This window comes from Anabrus simplex, chromosome 5 (genome assembly GCF_040414725.1).
Source record: "Anabrus simplex isolate iqAnaSimp1 chromosome 5, ASM4041472v1, whole genome shotgun sequence".
In the NCBI taxonomy this organism is placed as follows: Eukaryota; Metazoa; Arthropoda; class Insecta; order Orthoptera; family Tettigoniidae; genus Anabrus; species Anabrus simplex.
The window spans coordinates 6,187,986-6,207,500 of NC_090269.1; the positions used below are offsets into that span (position 1 = coordinate 6,187,986).

The following is a 19,515-nucleotide window of genomic DNA, read 5'->3' on the forward strand; positions in this document are numbered from 1 at the left end:
CTTATATTTTTATTTTATTTTATGAAATATTTTCTCTCATGCAGAGGCTGCCTTGCGACAAAGCATACTTTTACATTCATTTTAGAAGAGAAATAGATGTACTTGAGAAATGTTTATGGTAACTTAATTGTAAGAATAATTTCTTACAATTATCAATGAACCCCGTAAGGCTATGATGGCAATCTCCCCTAACGTTGTAACTGGCAGAGAAATCTGTTTCCAAAATTTGGCGACTAAAGCGGGAATTATTCCCCTCGTCCCAATCATCAGACCCACTATGTCGATTTCCTCTAGCTGGTATTTCTCGCTGTAGTAAGGAATTGTTGGTAGGTAAATGTTCCTCTTGGAGGTTGACATCTGAGGGCTGCGACTTGTGCTTTCAAAGCGGACAGTGGCGTCGATGATGTAACCTCTCTACTTATTCTTGAATGCAATGATGTTGATCCTTCTGTGGCTTTCTTTATGCGCTAAGCCATGAACCTCTTCAAATACCTGGAAACAACAGTCTTTCAACATTGTCACAATTAACGAGTGGATGTTATGATGACGCGTATTCCTTATAAGTTCACCATGAGGACAAGATCCTAGAACAGGCATAAGAGTTTCAATCTCCTTAAGGCAGCACGTACAAAGGCAATCATTCTGAGATCTTCCTGGTACTAATCTGAGTGCTGAAATGTTTGCTGTCATCTTAATTGCCTCATGCCATTCACTACAACATCGCTAACTTCACTGCTGCCATCTTAACAGGGCCTAACCTCACTGCTGTTATTGTAACTACGTGGGGGCACGGAACTGGAAATAAGTGACAGCTGTTAAGATGACAGCTGTTATCTTGACAGGTCCTAACCACGTGCACTTGTTCTGTCGCAGAATTTTGAAAAAGTGTTCGATCCCACAACCTCACTGGTATTATCTTGACGGGACTTAGCCACATGCGTTTTTTTGCAGCACGGGATTTTTGAAAAAGCGAACGATCCTATCCTCACTGCTGTCATCTTGACGGGACTTAGCCAGGAAGGCTAGTTGCCCTTCTCGACATTCCCCTTCGCGGCACCAGCTTAGAGGGGGCTAAGGACCCTAGTTTTAAGGCAAGATTCCCTTCTCGACATGCCCCTTTTCTTAACACCATCTTGGAGGGTGCCCAATGATTATAGTTTAAGACTAGCTGCCCTTCTCGACATCCCCCTTCCCCGACACCAGCTTGGAGAGAACCTCGCTCTACGTGCTTTTAGAGAATTATAGTTTTAAGGCTACCTGACCTTTTCGACATACCCCTTCACCAACACCATCTTCTTCCTCCTCCTCGTAATGTTGCGGAGGTAAGCTCATTTCCTCCTCCTCCTCACAGTTACAGGGGTCAGCTAAATCCCTCCTCCTCCTCACAGTTACAGAGGTCAGCTTAAACCCTCCTCTTCCTCACAGTTACAGAGGTCAGCTTAAACCCTCCTCCTCCTTACAGTTACAGAGGTCAGCTCAATCCCTCCTCCTCCTCACAGTTACAGAGGTCAACTCAATCCCTCCTCCTCCTCCTTACAGTTATGGAGGTCAGCTTAAACCTCCTCCTCCTCACAGTTACAGAGGTCAACTCAATCCCTCCTCCCCCTCCTCCTCCTCAAGTTACGGAGGTCAGCTCATTCCCTCCTCCTCCTCACAGTTTTACCGTTATTGGACAGATGCCCTTCGTACGCTAGATAGCCCTCCTAACTACACCATAGCTAAGGCTTTACGTCTCCATCCAACGCGTGATCTCCCCTCCTAAACAAGATAAAACATGTTAATCTACTTACAGAGGACAAAAAAATGCATTGCTCTGTGCGCCTCTTATAGATTCGAACCCTATTGTCTCAGTTCATCGTCAGAATGAAAAAATCTCTAATACATGGAATCTCACTGGATTAATGCAAGAATAAAAGTACCTTACTCCATATTTCGTATGCTGTCTACACATGATTCATAACACAGTTACCGTAACAAAATTACATGTATGGAATCGAACACTGAAACTCTCTGATGTGTAAGATAACAACAGACTATACATGTTAACAAACACACTACTTCTTTAATGTTATATGCACACAACACTCTCTACAGTCAAACCAAACTCTCGCAAAAATACGGAATTCATTGTAGGCCAAGCAAATACTGTGAGGTAGCCCCTACATACATACATTTTATCACTACGTGCAAACACACACAAATTTTAAATCTCTGCACACTTCATTCACAGATACAGCAATTTCATTTTTAGTATTTAATTTTGATACTTACATGTGAAAAAGGACATGTTATAAGGAGATAGGGTAGTAACACATACCCCTTTTTCTATCGAGTAGCATTGTGAGGTTAGCATAAGGCTTTATGTCCGCATGTAATGCACCTACCGGGGCCACTATCTCACCATCAGATAGCTCCTCAATTCTAATCACGTATGGTGAGCAGACCTCAAACCAGCCCTCAAGTCCAGGTAAAAGTCCCCGACCTAGCCGGGAATCAAACCCGGGGCCTCCAGGTAAGAGGCAGGCACGCTACAGGTTATATATAGTTTTAAGGTTAAGCTCGGAAGAAACCAAGTGTTAACCAATAGAGGTTACACATCGTTGTGACTTTAAAGATAGGAGAGACTAACATTTCATCAGTAGAGATTAAATGTAAATTTTCTAAGAGTAATAAGAGACACGCTGTTAATAACCCCTGGTAGTTCACTTAATAGTTTGAATTGTCAGAGGCTGATGTCATTCCAGACTGGGTCATGGATTCTATTAGATACAAGGCTCCTCGGCTGTATGATTAGCATACTGACCTTAAGTTTACAAGGCGTTTGTTTCGATCCCCGACAGGTTGTGTTTTTAACTGCGTATAAATAAGTTTTCTGTCTTGAGAACTAAGTCATTTCGTCATAATAAACTTCTCTTCATCTACATAAACAAGGGATTAGAGTTCAATTTTCGGCTAGGTCATGAATTTAATTGTGTATGATTATGTTTCCTGGTTTGGGAATTAAGTGTTTTCGTCATGATGATCTAAATATGTTGAGAAAAAGGTTAAGAAGGAGGAGAAGAAGAAAGAGAAATAACATTTCCTGTATTCTACATTCCATGTTTAAAACCATTGTAATGCCTTAGGTCATAAGTTACAAGTTGTGAGGCAGCCCTCTAGCAGCTATCTGGCATAGTAGCCCTTGTTTCGAATGTTAAGCTGATAAAAACTAATAGGTTATAAGTTACAAGTTGTAAACCCCTGTAGTAGCTCTGCAGAGTTAGGCTTATGCCAGACTCAGCTATAGACCCTTTGTCCCAATAGATGAGGAATTGTGTTCATAGTCAAAGAGTTGGAGTCTTTTTGGGTCAAATATTTCATTCATGTCAATTGTAACGGCATGCATCTATGCGACAGCTGTGTTTACATAGCGTAGCCAGATACACCATCAGCAGATTCCTAAAGCCTCGTGGCTATGAGTAGATGATTGTTCTCAAGTCAGTAAACCCTCGATTCTCTATTCAAAGAAAGTTAAACAACTATAATTAATGCCAGACTTAGCTTAAGGTCCTCTAGTCGCTAATACCACTCTCGTAAGTTCAAAGCCCTCCAGCACCCTTTTTAGTCATTTTTTTACAGCAGTATTCCATCACCCTCCTACCAATGTTACATCACTCCACTGAGAGTCGCAAGTTAGGAAGGGCATCCGGTTAGGAGGATAGAACCTCAAATTAGAGTAATACATGAAAAAAGACCTAGCACAGCCTCCGCCGGGTTAGTGCCATAAGAGTCTATGTATACACATGCTTCTACTTACTTGTGTTAGGCTACTCACTTTTATCTATCCTATCCGATCTTACTCGGTTAACTCTTGTTCTTTTCCGACCCCACGCTATTAGGTTTACAAGGGCTAAGGAGTCTAGCCCTTGTCTTTCTTTGGCTGATACCTTGCGCGGTCGCTTATCTCCTCAAGACCTAAGGTTGCTTTTCAGCGTTACATCTCAATAAATAAAGCATATGTATTAAGTCTTACTCTATCTCCCTGGTACCATGTCAAGTCCTAGGAGGTTAACGCATGGTCAACACAATGTTAGGCCTGCAGGGGCATCAAACGTCAAGTGTAGGTAGGGATTTTATTCTGTATTCGGGAATTCTGACAATACGTGAAATCCTGCAGAGCAAAATTCCAGCACCACATTATTTTTTACGTATTCTATTGGGTATTCAGTATAAAGATAGGTTAGGTCTTCCTGCGTGATTGTACGTAAGTTGCAAACTTGTAGGAATAAAATAAACTTTGTATTCTATGCGTAAGGAAATACATCCAAACCTAGTCAACTTGCACGTGCAGTTATTTTTTGCTGATATGTTCATGCTGGGCTCTCCATTTTTTAGAATTTGAAGATCCTTCCCTATATTACGCCATCTGTAAATAAAGCATTTGTAGTACACCTCACACCATATCTCTAGTCCTATGTGTAGCTGTAAGTTTCCACCAATCTCAGCATCAAAGTCCCTGGATCATGTCTCGCCTCATCTAGTTAGGTTGAGCGTAAGATCGAATCTCAAACTTGAGACTGTAACACCCTTGTAAGGTTAAGCCTGGCGTCATATGCATGGGTTAACCTAGCACTCTTAACCGTAATCAGGTCAGCAGTTGTCTTACTAGGTTAACGATAGGCCATGTAAGGCAAGGTACTGGTCATCCTCCTCAATTGTATCCCCCAACCCAGAGTCTGTAGCTCCAGGACACTGTCCTTAAGGCGGTAGAGGTAGGATCCCTTGCTGAGTCCAATAGAAAAAACCGACCCTAGATAGTAAACAGATAAAGAAAAGAAGAAGAATAAATTAGGGAATGCCTCTATAGGGGTGTGTGCATGCCTATTTTCCCCTGTGTCCTAGTAGAGCTCTCCCCTGAGTTAGTCCTCCCTTTTAGTCACCCTTACGACTAGCAGTATACCATTAATAAAATTCTACCCCTCCACCCTACCTCATAAAAGAATTCAGATCTAAGTAGAGTAACACCATCATAGTAGCAAGAGTTGTAGTAACGTCACTGCGAACAAGCTTTGACCTGCATCTGAAAACTCTAAGTTCTCTCAAGCTAGGTGTCTTGCATCATAACACAGTGTCACATTCCTTTACAACACCAGATCGGAAAAATACAGCTTAGCTCGCAAAGTAACTTTTTCTTTCTGCTGAGATGTGCATGTCTCCACATTTATTGAAGTCAGTACACCTTCATCGTGCGCACATTTCAATCGAAGTAAGGATATTTGAATTGCACATAAGCTCTTTAGTTTTGAGTTTATGTCAACTCCACGTTCAAATCCTTAGGGGTAACATTTACTCTGCTCCCCTAGGGCTGAGTGTCCCCTACAAGAGTTGGCCAGGGAAGTTAAATAGACGACAGCTTAGCGCACAACATGTCTAGACTCAGCTAAAGACCCTGCGATTTTGCTAATGCAGACACAACAACAGCACAAGTTGCTCGGCTCCTACCTAAGGCAAGAGTGCCCCTGGAGGAGCTTCACTCTGCTAGAAACTCACCACATCAAAATAACACATTGTAGAGGCTGTTGAACTCCTGTAAAATCAGAAAGCATACGGGGCTGATGACCATAACGTTCTCTTCCACTAAAATAAAACAGTAACATCACACACACAACGAAGCATCTCGCGACGAGGAGTGATGTCATCACACACCCATGTTAGTACTCTGGGTACCTTGCGCTGTAGTATGGGTGCATGTGTTGTGGGCTGCTTACTCAATTTCCCCTGCCCACGAGCCCCTGGCCCAGTGGCCCCTTTTTTACCCTACTTGTGTGAATAAACATAATCAGCTCATTAATTTAGATCGTCACATGTACGTAGCTTATAAACATCAGCTTAAATCAATATGAAACAAATCTATAAAGCATGGTGTACATCGTGGAGACATGCCACATGTTTGCGAGGAGTTATCGAGTTAACAGATGTGCATAGGCAGATTCTCTAAGACTTAGATTATATGCTACTAAAACAATATGGAAGAGATGCTGGACATCATGAACACAGTAGGAACTCAAGAAAGTGTAGTACGAAATGAGTTTGGTTCCATTCTTATCAACCTTTTACATTTGGACAAACAATCAATCAATACTGATCTGCATTTAGGGCAGTCGCCCAGGTGGCAGATTCCCTATCTGTTGCTTTCCTAGCCTTTTCCTAAATGATTTCAAAGAAATTGGAAATTTATTGAACGTCTCCCTTGGTAAGTTATTCCAATCTCTAACTCCCCTTCCTATAAAAGAATATTTGCCCCAGTTTGTCCTCTTGAATTCCAACTTTATCTTCATATTGTGATCTTTCCTACGTTTATAAACGCCATTCAAACTTATTTGTCTACTAATGTCATTCCACGCCATCTCTCCGCTGACAGCTCGGAACATACCACTTAGTCGAAGAGCTCTTCTTCTTTCTCTCAATTCCTCCCAACCCAAACTTTGCAACATTTTTGTAACGCTACTCTTTTGTCGGAAATCACCCAGAACAAATCGAGCTGCTTTTCTCTGGAATTTTTTCCAGTTCTTGAATCAGGTAATTCTGGTGAGGGTCCCATACACTGGAACCATACTCTAGTTGGGGTATTACCAGAGACTTATATGCCCTCTCCTTTACATCCTTACTACAACCCCTAAACACCCTCATAACCATCTGCAGAGATCTGTACCCTTTATTTACAATCATATTTATGTGATTACCCCAATGAAGATCTTTCCTTATATTAACACCTAGATACTTACAATGATCCCCAAAAGGAACTTTCACCCCATTAACGCAGTAATTAAAACTGAGAGAACTTTTCCTATTTGTGAAACTCACAACCTGACTTTTAACCCCATTTATCAACATACCATTGCCTGCTGTCCATCTCACAACATTTTTAAGGTTACTTTGCAGTTTCTCACAATCTTGTAACTTATTTATCACTCTGTAGAGAATAACATCATCCGCAAAAAGCCTTACCTCCGATTCCACTCCTTTACTCATATCATTTATATATATAAGAAAACATAAAGGTCCGATAATACTGCCTTGAGGAATTCCCCTCTTAATTATTACAGGGTCAGATAAAGCTTCACCTACTCTAATTCTCTGAGATCTATTTTCTAGAAATATAGTGACCCATTCAGTCACTCTTTTGTCTAGTCCAATTGCACTCATTTTTGCCAGTAGTCTCCCATGATCCACCCTATTAAATGCTTTAGACAGGTCAATCGCGATACAGTCCATTTGACCTCCAGAATCCAAGATATCTGCTATATCTTGCTGGAATCCTACAAGTTGAGCTTCAGTGGAATAACCTTTCCTAAAACCGAATTGCCTTCTATCGAACCAGTTATTAAATTCACAAACATGTCTAATATAATCAGAAAGAATGCCTTCCCAAAGCTTACATACAATGCATATCAAACTTACTGGCCTGTAATTTTCAGCTTTATGTCTATCACCCTTTCCTTTATACACAGGGGCTACTATAGCAACTCTCCATTCATCTGGTATAGCTCCTCCGACCAAACAATAATCAAATAAGTATTTCAGATATGGTACTATATCCCAACCCATTGTCTTTAGTATATCCCCAGAAATCTGATCAATTCCAGCCGCTTTTCTAGTTTTCAATTTTTGTAACTTATTGTAAATGTCATTGTTATCATATGTAAATTTTATTACTTCTTTGGCCTTAGTCTCCTCCTCTATTTCGACATTATCCTTGTAACCAACAATCTTTACATACTGCTGACTGAATACTTCTGCCTCTTTTGAAGATCCTCACATACACACTCCCCTTGTTCATTAATTATTCCTGGAATGTCCTTCTTGGAACCTGTTTCTGCCTTAAAATACCTATACATACCCTTCCATTTGTATGACTGCCAATTATGCTTGCCATCTTGTTATCCTTAGTTGCCTTCTTTGCTAGATTCAATTTTCTAGTAAGTTTCTTCAATTTCTCCTTACTTCCACAGCCATTTTGAACTCTATTTCTTTCTAGTCTGCACCTCCTCCTTAGTCTCTTTATTTCTCTATTATAATAAGGTGGGTCTTTACAATTCCTTACCACTCTTAAAGGTATAAACCTGTTTTTGCATTCCTCAACAATTTCTTTAAACCCATCCCAGAGTCTGTTCACATTTTTATTTACCGTTTTCCACCAATCATAGTTACTTTTTAGCCTCATGCCTACTTTATCAGCCATATGGTACTGCCTAATAGTCCTACTTTTAAGACCTTCCTTTCTATCACATTTATTTTTATCTACCACAAAAACAGCTTCATGATCACTAATACTATCTATTACTTCAGTTTCCCTATAGAGCTCATCTGGTTTTATCAGCACCACATCCAGAATATTTTTTCCTCTGGTTGGTTCCATCACTTTCAGAATCAGCTGTCCTTCCCATATTAACTTATTTGCCGTTTGTTGGTCATGCTTCCTGTCATTCGCATTTCCTTCCCAATTGACATCTGGCAAATTCAGATCTCCCGCTACAATCACATTTCTTTCCATGTCGTTTCCCACATAGCCAACTATCCTATCAAATAATTCCGAATCCGCGTCAGTGCTACCCTTTCCCGATCTGTACACTCCAAATATATCAAGTTGCCTATTATCTTTAGAAATGAGCCTTATACCTAGAATTTCATGTGTCTCATCTTTAACTTTTTCGTAGCTTACAAATTCTTCTTTCACCAGAATGAAAACTCCCCCTCCCACCTTTCCTATCCTATCTTTACGATACACACTCCAGTGCTGTGAGAAAATTTCTGCATCCATTATATCATTTCTCAGCCATGATTCAACTCCTTTTACAATATCTGGTAAATATATATCTATTAAATTACTTAATTCTGTTCCTTCCTTTACAATACTTCTACAGTTCAACACTAACAATTTTATGTCATCCCTACCTGATTTCCAGTTCCCTGTTCCCTTATCACCGCTCCCTAGGCCATCCCATTTCCCTGAATGTACCTCCCTATTACCCTTCCAAACAAATTTCCTAACTTATACATACCACTGCGGTTTAAATGAAGGCCATCTGAGCGCAGATCCCTATCTCCTACCCACCCATTAGGATCTAGAAATTTCATTCCCAGTTTCCCACATACCCACTCCATAGTCTCATTTAAATCCCCAATCACCCTACAGTCAGTATCCCTCCTACACAGTATTCCACTAATAACAATCTCCGCTTTCTTAAATTTCACACGTGCTGCATTTACCAGATCCCACACTTAATAACAATGATGAAATTTGCTTTATCATTTATCAGCAGGATGTATACATCCTACCTCATGAAAGCTACCTTTATATCGAAGGGCAAATAGAAAGACTAATAGGAGTGGAGCGAGCACATACACTAAACCATGGTGTAGCTTTTCTCTTTTCGGAGCTGTGTTATGAAGTAAATAGTGTTAAAATAGATAGATTGAAGAATATTGGTATTACAAGTGCAATGTAACTCTACCCTTCTTTTAGTGTTGAAGAAAGTAATCTTTTACGGATGACAGGATGGTGTCGAAATGCTAGCAACAACTGGATGATTAATGAGGATGGTACTTTAACAGGTATGTTATCATTGAAGCATATTCTTGGCTTCGCTGAAGACTCTAGACATATTATAATCAACGAAAAACAAGAGCTAATTCTAATCCGTGATCACAGTTATTACAATGCTCTTAAGAAGCAGCGGTATCTGTAAACTCAAAAATTACCCTTCAACGTATCCTGTGGAGGATTCCACATGTGACATTATCTGATCGAGAAAAGCTTCAATTGCTCAATATTGTAGAAAATGATACACCATTTTTCTTGCTATTTGCTTTATGTCGCACTGACACAGATACGTCTTATGGGGACAATGTGAGAGGAAAGGCCTAGGAATGGGAACGAAATGGCCGTGGCCTTAATTAAGGTACAGCCCCAGCATTTTCCTGGTGTGAAAATGAAAACCTCAAAAAACCATCTTCAGGGCTGCCAACAGTGGGGTTCAAACCCACTATCTCCCGGATGCAAGTACACAACTACGCGCCCCTAACCACACGGCCATCTCGCCCGGTGATGCACCATTACCAATGCGTTTTCAAAGTTGGGAGCTGCATGAGTATCCTGTGTTACCACCTACAAACAAGCATGGCTGGGCGGTGAAAACATCACGTTTCACTGAAAAACCTCTATACATTATTTATGGCTTTCAAATGGATCGTAAATTCAACCATGAGAAATATAGCTCTCAGTTTGATCACAGCAAGTTAAGAAATATCAGGCTATGCTACGACGGAGCTACTTACCCCTACAAAAACATGGATATTAATTTCGAGAAAAATAAATTTGGTTTGCTCTATGACATTTTTTAAAATTTCAATCATCATATTACCAGAAAATGGATCGCCCGCTATTTTCTCCTGAAAAATTTAAGAATAAAGCACTGACTGTTGTTTTAGACTGCTCCTATCATGAAGGGTCTATAAAAGAATCTCCTTTCGATATTCGTCTATAATTTGAGACATCTGAAAATATTCCTGCTAACACTACAGCCTATTGTCGTATTATTCATGACTGATGTCACTTACCATCCACTATCGAATATCGTCACAAGACTATAAAAAGGATATTTTTACTTCAATATTATGTGTGTTTGGGGGGGGGGGGGGTTCTACATCGAGGATCATGGATAGGAAAGATGAAAGCAGAGACGAATGAAATACGTAAGAAAATTTTGTGCAAATATTGCAATGACCCTAATGATACACTACTAAGTATGGCTAATAGAGCTTTCTATAAACATAATCGCTTATGTTGTATGCCACAGCATTTTATTATGTATTTACCATCTAGTTTTCTATCAACATATGCTGCTTATGATAAAAGTTACATTCTGTTTAGAAAATGCTACCTTTCAATTATAAGAAGTCATTAGAAGTAGCCGCATGCAGAAGTTGCGAGCAACAGTACGAGAATCAAGGTAAAAACTGTAATACTAATTGTAATGGATTAAATCCAACGATTAAGGACTGTAGACTGTGTATGCGTGAATTAAGCAACATATTTTAAAGCTATGTACTACTAAAGCTGTATCTCAAATGTGTTAATGTATATGTGATAAACTAAAAAAAGCTATTTATTTAAATAATCCTAATACCGCAATCTACTTTCATCAATGAACATATGCACAGCTACCCAGTATAATGTTTTTTGCAACGTGCTATGGGTATTATTTAAGTTCCGTTTACATGTCTTCGAAATGTCGTCAGTATATATCAGGTAAGTCCTAAGCTTCCTTGTTAGGTATGCAGTAAGTTGCGCAAAACATTTTTCGGATCTGAACACGAGGGTTTAGTCTCCGGGTGGTATCAACAATATTGTAAGCTACTGTAAGTCTCTAAACTGAGTGTTCCAGGCACTAAAAAAACCGGACAGCGCATTACGCATCAGCACAGGCACCATATTGTTCCAGGTTCAGCTGGTTAAGTTAGCATAATGTTAGGCCTGTAGTTTTATGCAGTTAGCTCAGATATCAAACTTGAAGTCTGTTAGGTTAAGCTTACACTCTTATGCGGTTAGCCCATGTGTTGAACTTTGAGTCTCGTCGGTTAAAGCTTGTACTCTTAGGCTTCGATCTAGGGTCTGTACGGTTAATGCCCTTAAGCCTGGGGTCAAACCCAGGGTCTGTGAGTTTAAGCCTGAACACGTAGCCAGCGTAACATCATGTGAGGTTAAGGGTGAACTCTTAGTCAAGAGCTCTAGTGAGGTCATGTGAGGTTAAGCGTGCAGTCTTGGCACATTCCATGAGCTGGAGGCCTCTGGAGGTGGTGGTACTAGAACCGTCCAAAACTAACTACTTTCTACATGTTTGGTCCTAAAATTTTTCTGGTATCTCCCATATTTATGGGTTAGATTGAGATCAAAAATTTGAATAGGGTGAAATTTGGGTACGTTTTAACACTTTGCATTATTTTTTTCTGACTTATGTATAAGCTGGAATCATGAAATTTGGTTCGCATATCGGTCATGTCAATGTACATCCCTTACCAAGTTTGATGTCTCTATCCTTCCTGTAAGTGTGCCTAACAATGAAATATACATGTAAAAATCACAAAATTCATGTACAATCGAGAAATACAGCTAAATCTAACGTACATGGGAGAGAGATACGACACAAAGTTATAGGAGCAAAGCTGTAGATCACTCCAAATTGAACTAAGATTGTGCCATCTGTTTTGTGATACAACTTACCGTTTAGCCACCAAATATCTCAAAAGGAATGTCTGCACAGTCATTAAAATTGCCTCCATATTTCAATATTTTTTGGGCGTAAAAAGTAAAAAATTCAAACATCTTGAAATTTTTCCGTTGGTTACTGGCTAAAAGCTATAATTTTGCCAAATTTCAATTTTTCTAGCTCATCTGGCAGATTGTGCCACCATCTTGATTTGGGGGAGGAAGGTAAAAATAAGGAATTTTCTGAAAGTTTTTAAGCCCATGAAACCTGTAGGTTGTTACTTTGGATAAATAATACGACTGCGTTCTTATTCTGAGCCCAAAATTGGTAGCCTCCCAGCGTGCCCCCCTCACAGAATTTTGAGGATTTTCAATTTTTCTAGGGGTCCTGAGGTCATCAGGTTCTCTGGTGCCAAGTTTCAAATTTCTGAGATTTCTGCCAGTGCCTCATTAATTCACGTCTATTTTCATTTTTATACCTTTATATATGTACATGGCTCAGGAGGCAGCTTGTCGGCCTCTCATCGCTGAGTTCCATGGTTCAAATCCCAGTCACTCCATTTGAGATTTGTGCTGGACAATGCAGAGGTGGGACAGATTCTTCTCCAGGTAAGCTGGTTTTCCCTGTCATCTTTCATTCCAGCAACACTCTCCAATATCATTTCACTTCATCTGTCAGTCATTAATCATTGGTTTGGCAGCCGGCACAATTCCTATCCTCGCCGCAAGATGGGGGGCTTTATTCATTCCATCCCTGACCAAGTCACTGACTGGAAAACAGGTTGTAGGTTTTCATTTCACAGATAGATCGCTCCAGACCAACTTGCTTTTAACCCGGCAGTGGTCGCGCGCATGGTGCATCTTAAAGTGGTAGCGGTGGGTCACCATGACCCACATATTATTATTTAACTTATTTCGTCAGGACATGTTATTTTTTAAAACTGTGTTTGTACATCAATTAGTACTATTATCTAGGTCATAAAAACAACCAAACCTTTATTTATGTTCTTACTATACAACTACAAATTTATTTTTAAAACGTTAATACAAAACCTCACCTTAATTGCATGTGTTACAAAGATTAGTATTATTTTCTGGAATATTGTTAAAAATCAGAAATAATTTTACATGAATGCCTTCTAAACCATGAAGAAAGATTTAGAGATCATTTTTGAATAGTCGCGATATTGAATTTTTCTATGATTTTCACACATAAACTTTTGGTACGAGTAAACATATAAAAAATAACAGAAAATAATAAATGTGAAAACCAACTGATAAATTCAGAATCTCTGGCTAAGATTTAAAAAAATATTTACAAACCCACCTTCTCATAGTTCTCAGTCTCTGGTTTAGGCATTTTCCAGACAGTCTAGGCAAGTAAGTTTGCCATGGATTCCACATACAAACTTCTTACAGATCGCACACGTCTGATACGTTTTGTTGCCAGTCCTGGAGCACAGTGCACATCTTTTTCGTTTTCTGGTACCGTCATCTTCTTGAGGTCCCTCAGGGAGTGGATCCGTTTCTTTCAGAGTGCGTAGAATATCCTTCCTAAGCTGACGGCTGAGATTTCCAGTCAGCAAACGGGTCCTCATATACGGCGTAACCAATTCCTTGGCGAGTTCTTTCAAGAACTGTCTCCTCACCTGATGCTTGTCTTTATTGTTCCAGGAATAAACAACTAGTTCATTGATAGCTGTCACGTCCATGAGATGAAAAAATCCAGTTTGTTTTTCTACCCACAGAGTAACTTCCCGACATTTCATCGACCACGTCAACCCCACCTTTCGTTAAATTGTAGAACGTAGTGATCTCTGGTTTCTTCGCATCACCTGTGCTAGGATCAATAGATATACCGTGGTGCATCGTTGAAATTAAGATGGCAACCTTTCCTTTCTTTGGTACATAGGATACCAGAGTTGTAAGATTCTTGCCAAATCCAAACATGGAGGAATGTACCTCACGCCCCGTACTTTTCACAAAGCAAAGAGGAAGCTGTGTCTTATTTTTTTTAATGGTACCAACAGTTGTTAGGTTATGTTGCAGCAGCATGTTCTGAGCTAGGGGAACGTTTGTGAACCAGTTGTCGTGGGTGACATTACGTCCACTCCCTGAGATAGGTGATACAAGCCTCATTACAACTTCAGCAGGAGTTTGTGTGACTTGATGATACTGACCTTGTGGTTGTTTCCCCAAGTAGATCTCCATGTTCAGGACGTAGAAAGTGCGAACATGAACAGTGGAAAACACCTTTATGCCATACTTAGCGGGTTTATTTCGCATGTACTGACGAAAGGGACACCTGCCACGAAATCCCCACAGCATTTCATCGACTGTGGTATATTCCGATTACACTGAAGTTTGCTTGACACTTAGCTTCGATGTATTCAAAAACCTCACGCAGTGGAGCGAGTTTATCACCAGCAATTCTAATGTGACGATCCCTTTTATCGTCAAAGCGAAGAGCTCTGAGGCGCTGCTGAGACATGACAGACCGAAAAATAGGTACTCCAGTCCCATCGTCACTCCACATTTCATCCGTGTTCAAGTGTGACGATTTCAATACTCCTGCAAAAAACAGAAGTCCTAGTTTTTATCTCCTCTAAATTTGTGTTCTTTGAGTCTCTTTCACGTTCGTAATTGTCTTTTCTTATATTGATGTATATATTGGTATAATCAACGATCTTCTGTAGAATGTCATCTGTGAAGAAACACTGCCATGCTTTCACCGGTGTGTTAGCCTCTTTCGCTGCTCCTTTACATTCTGGAAGATGAGTCACAATACTCCGGCGTCTTGTACGGACTGATTGTGTAGGTTCAGCCAGTTTCCATTTAGTGCCGTCTTTACCAGTGTAGTTACCTCTGTAAAGCAGTGCGATGTCTTCATCCGAAGTAGAGTTGCCTTCCGAATGTCCATCGTCAGTGGCTACTTCGTCATCACTATCATCACTTTGTTCCGTCTCTGTGTTCCGGACTTGGTCGTCTTGTATTTCTTCTTGTGGATCGACATCAGTCCCTACATCACTTTCATCACCACCCAGTTCATTGTCTGTTTCTGCCGAGAATGATTCATTTAGCAGAGAACGAATACGGTCTGCTTCTCTCTCATCCATTTCACCGAAACAAGGAAAACGTACTGAAATGTAAAATTTAACTCAGAACATTTATGTGAACACAAAAGGTCGCGGTGGGTCGTGGTGACCCGTACACTACTTTCCTCGAGAATTGTTACACTCGAACTGAGTGCCGCCTGTTGTGCTGTGTAGAGAGGGTAGACTTAGGAAGATACTGGGAGGGGGGTTGCTGTGTCGCCATTGGTGGAGGAGGAGTGAACGGAAATGTAAGCGTGCGGGTCATGATGACCCACAGCGACCGTTCTCGGGTTAAATATATAGATTTGAATGACTGCAACTATCACCTCTATGCTGACGATCTTCAGATATACAAACACTTTAAAGTCTCCGACATTGACAAAGCAATCCACCAAGTGAACTCAACTTTAAATTCAATTAGCTCGTATGCAAAATAGAACTGCCAATTAATTAACCCGAAGAAGATGCAAGCGATCATAATATGACAGTCTACGCTTTTAAATACACTAAACATGGCACAATAGTCTATTCTGATGCTCTGCGGTAAAGCTATACCTTTTCAGAAGTCTGTAAAAAACCTAGGCGTTGTCATGAATAACCCGTTAAACTCGAATGACCATGTAATGACTGTCTGCAGAAAGGTATATGCATCTCTTCACCCCCTAAAATAAAACAATCCATTCTTCCATATAGCATGAAAATAAAACTTACTCAAACTCTCATTTTTCCAGTAATTTACTACTGTGAAGTTGTACTAACTGCTGCAAGTGTAGAACAAATGATGAAACTTAGAAGGGCAATGAACTCTTGCATATGATCTATATTTTCTTTGAACTTCAGGATACATATTTCCCCATATTATGAGAAGCTATCCTGGCTGAAAATCGATAAACTAGGAAACCTACATACTACAACACTATTTTCTTCTACTTTTGAACGAATCTACACCTGAATACCTATCCTCAGATTTTAACTTCCTCTCGTCTATCCATGGACGACTTCTGCCCTTACGATACCACTCATTCCAGGTATCTGGCCCAAGGTTATGGAACAATCAGTATGCGTAATAGCACTTCAGCAGCCTTATTTAAATGATCTTGTTAAGATTTCCTCTTAAATACGTGAACAGCTTGTATGAGTGTTAGTGTGAAAGATGTAGATACGAGGGCAAGTCGATAAGTATCTGCAATCAACTTTTATAATTTATTGATATAATTTTTCAACATGTGCTTTTCAATGCACATGGTCCACCGTTTCACAAGCTTTCTGATACCCTCTGCAAAACAGCAAGCCACGTATGTACCGCTTCCTTCAACTGTTGATTGAAGCTGAGTCAATGGGCACTTACAGCACTTTTAAGTGGATCAAGCAGATGGTGGTAATCAGACAGGGAGAGATCGGGACATTACGCAGGATGCTCCAACATCTCGAAATGCAGCGTCTGAAGAGTTTGAGTGGTGTGTGTGGCAGTTTGTGGATGCGTATTGTCATGCAACCATCGACCTGTGAGTTTGTTGCAAATTGTAGGTTTCAGCTGGTTTACCAGCATATCACTGTAACACATTCTGTTTACTGTTTCCTTGTAATGTTCTAGGATTGGCCCTTGAGATTCCCAGAACACTGTGAGAATTACTTTTCCTGCAGAAGGTTGACTTTTGAATTATTATTTTTTTGACTGAGAATCTGGGATGCTTCCATTCCATGCTCCAACGTTTGCTGTCTGGTTCGAAGTAGTGAACCCATGTTTCATCTCCAGTGATGATCCGTTTCACCTTTGTTAGCATGACGGTCCAGTAGGTGAACTGAGTTGTTTTGGAACCCATCTTGAAGAGACTTTGTGAAAGTTAAGCCACGTCATCAACAATCAGTCGTCTGTTATTCAGGATCATGACATGCACTGGTTCATTATTGGCTGCAGATGAACGCCTGCATCTATTCTCATCCTTCATACTCATACATCCCCTTTTGAAGTGTTCAATCCACTGGTAAAAACTTGGCTTAACATTGTCCCCGTATTGTGCTAAAAGTCTTCTATGAATTTCTGCTCCTGGTACACCCTCAGATCACAAAAAATGGATTCTGGGTGCTGTTTTTCTTTGGTGCGAACAGAGAGTGGCGCGGCCATCGTTACGTCACAACAGCGCAAGCTGTACTGATCCCACAGACGTAGACAATGGTGCCATCTAGCGGCTGGTGAGCACACAACACCATAGAGCCAACCTAAAGTCGATTAGAGCCAAATTGCAGATACTTATTGACTTGCCCTCGTAGATAATATTAATCATTAACAAGATAACAATTGCAATACTCCATTAATTTAGATAGTTTCTAGAGAATGTTACCAGTGTTACTTTTCCAAATTATGTGACTATGTACTGTATGTTGTGGTTAAGTGAGCCCTAACTTTGCGACATACAAAGCCATAAAATAAATAAATAAAATCACTTTTTAGACACATGATTTGCCAGTGGTTGTGTCTGGCATTACTCCACCAACCTGGTGGAAAATTTGTATAATTTTGAATACTTCCCATTTAAAAACACTTAATTTCAGTTGGCATTTCACTTGAAGCTCACGTACAATAAATATTATTTTATATCCACAATAATTCCAATCAGAATACTTACAGTGAGTGCTTGTTGATTATCTCTTTAGCGAAGAAGAAATAAATAAAATGCACTCTTTTTAAGTCAGCAGCAACAACACTCTAGACTGAGCAAAGATCTTAATACGTATCGTGGAAAGGCTTTGCAAAGTCTCAAGGTACTCAACCAGGTGAGCATTTTGCACATTGCAAGTCTCGCCAAGCAGAGAGAGAGTTTATGTTTGTTCCATGGAATGTTAGTTCGACAGATTTACCAGTAGGTGGCAGATCAATTCAGACTATAGTTGCATAATTATGACTGCCAATTATATGAATAGTTTCCAAGTCTTTTCTTTTAACATTATTATTATTATTATTATTATTATTATTATTATTATTATTATTATTATTATTATTATTATTATTATTATTATTATTATTATCTGTTCGCCAACATGGATTTCGGAGAGGACACTCGACGCTAGATGCAGTGTGGGAGGTGGTGAATACAGCAGAAAGGGCACAAATGGGCAACCATCATTCCCGTAAATTGACACTTCTTGTGACCCTGGATGTGAAGAATGCCTTCAATTCGGCAAGATGGAGCGACATGTTGGTAGCTCTTGAGGAAACTTTCAAGCTACCACAATATCTTATGCGCATAATGAGAGATTACTTCAAAGATCGCACTCTGCTATATGTTTTTTTTTTTTTTTTTAAGTTAAAAACTTCATGATTGTTCCGTATTGAATAGAGAAAATAAGATGTACAATATTAAAGGGAAGGATCCACCTTTCAATACTCCGTAGTAAAAAGTAGTTACAACCTGTTTAATGGGACCGGTTTCAACACATTTAGAGTGTCATCATCAGCCAATTAGCGAAGATCTTAACAATAACTAACATATTAAACACAGGCAAAATATTAACATTGTATCACATCGTGGCAATTCAGTTAATGTTCTGTTATATGATACGGAAGATGGAGAAAAGACAAAGCGTCTGATGGCTGGTGCAGCGCAGGGATCGATCCTTGGTCCAGATCTTTGGAACATAATGTATGATGGCTTGTTACGTTTGGAGATGCCAGAGGACACGAAGCTTGTCGGCTACGCTGATGATGTGGCCGCCTTGATAGTAGCTCGTAATGTTGAAATGGCTCAAATCAAACTGAACCAGGTGATGCGGCGCATAAAAGAATGGATGATGAACCACAGTCTGACATTAGCCGAACACAAAACGGAGATAGTTCTTCTGACGAGGAAAAGGATCGAAACTCTTGTACCAATGACTGTTGGAGAGTTAGTGTTTGAAACATCTGCGAGCACAAAATATCTAGGAGTGACACTTGACTCCAAGCTCACATTCTGGAATCATATTCAGAGAGCGACAGACAAGGCAGTAAAATACATGACTGCACTTAGCAGACTAATGGGAAATATTAAAGGTCCGAAATCCAGCAAACGACGTCTTCTCATGTCGACGGTTCAGTCAGTGCTCCTATATGGCTCTGAAATCTGGGCTGAATCCTTGAGATTCACTTGGTATCGGAGAACGATAGCTGCCGTACAACGGAGAGCGGCTTTACGT

At 40.0% G+C, this 19,515-nt stretch overlaps 1 protein-coding gene across 1 annotated transcript in view; it reads left to right on the top strand.

Moving 5' to 3' along the window:
• Positions 1-19,515, top strand: part of LOC136874263 (WD repeat-containing protein 97) — a 48,541-nt gene that overhangs the window by 3,645 nt on the left and 25,381 nt on the right. The gene's annotated exons all lie outside the window — the stretch shown is intronic.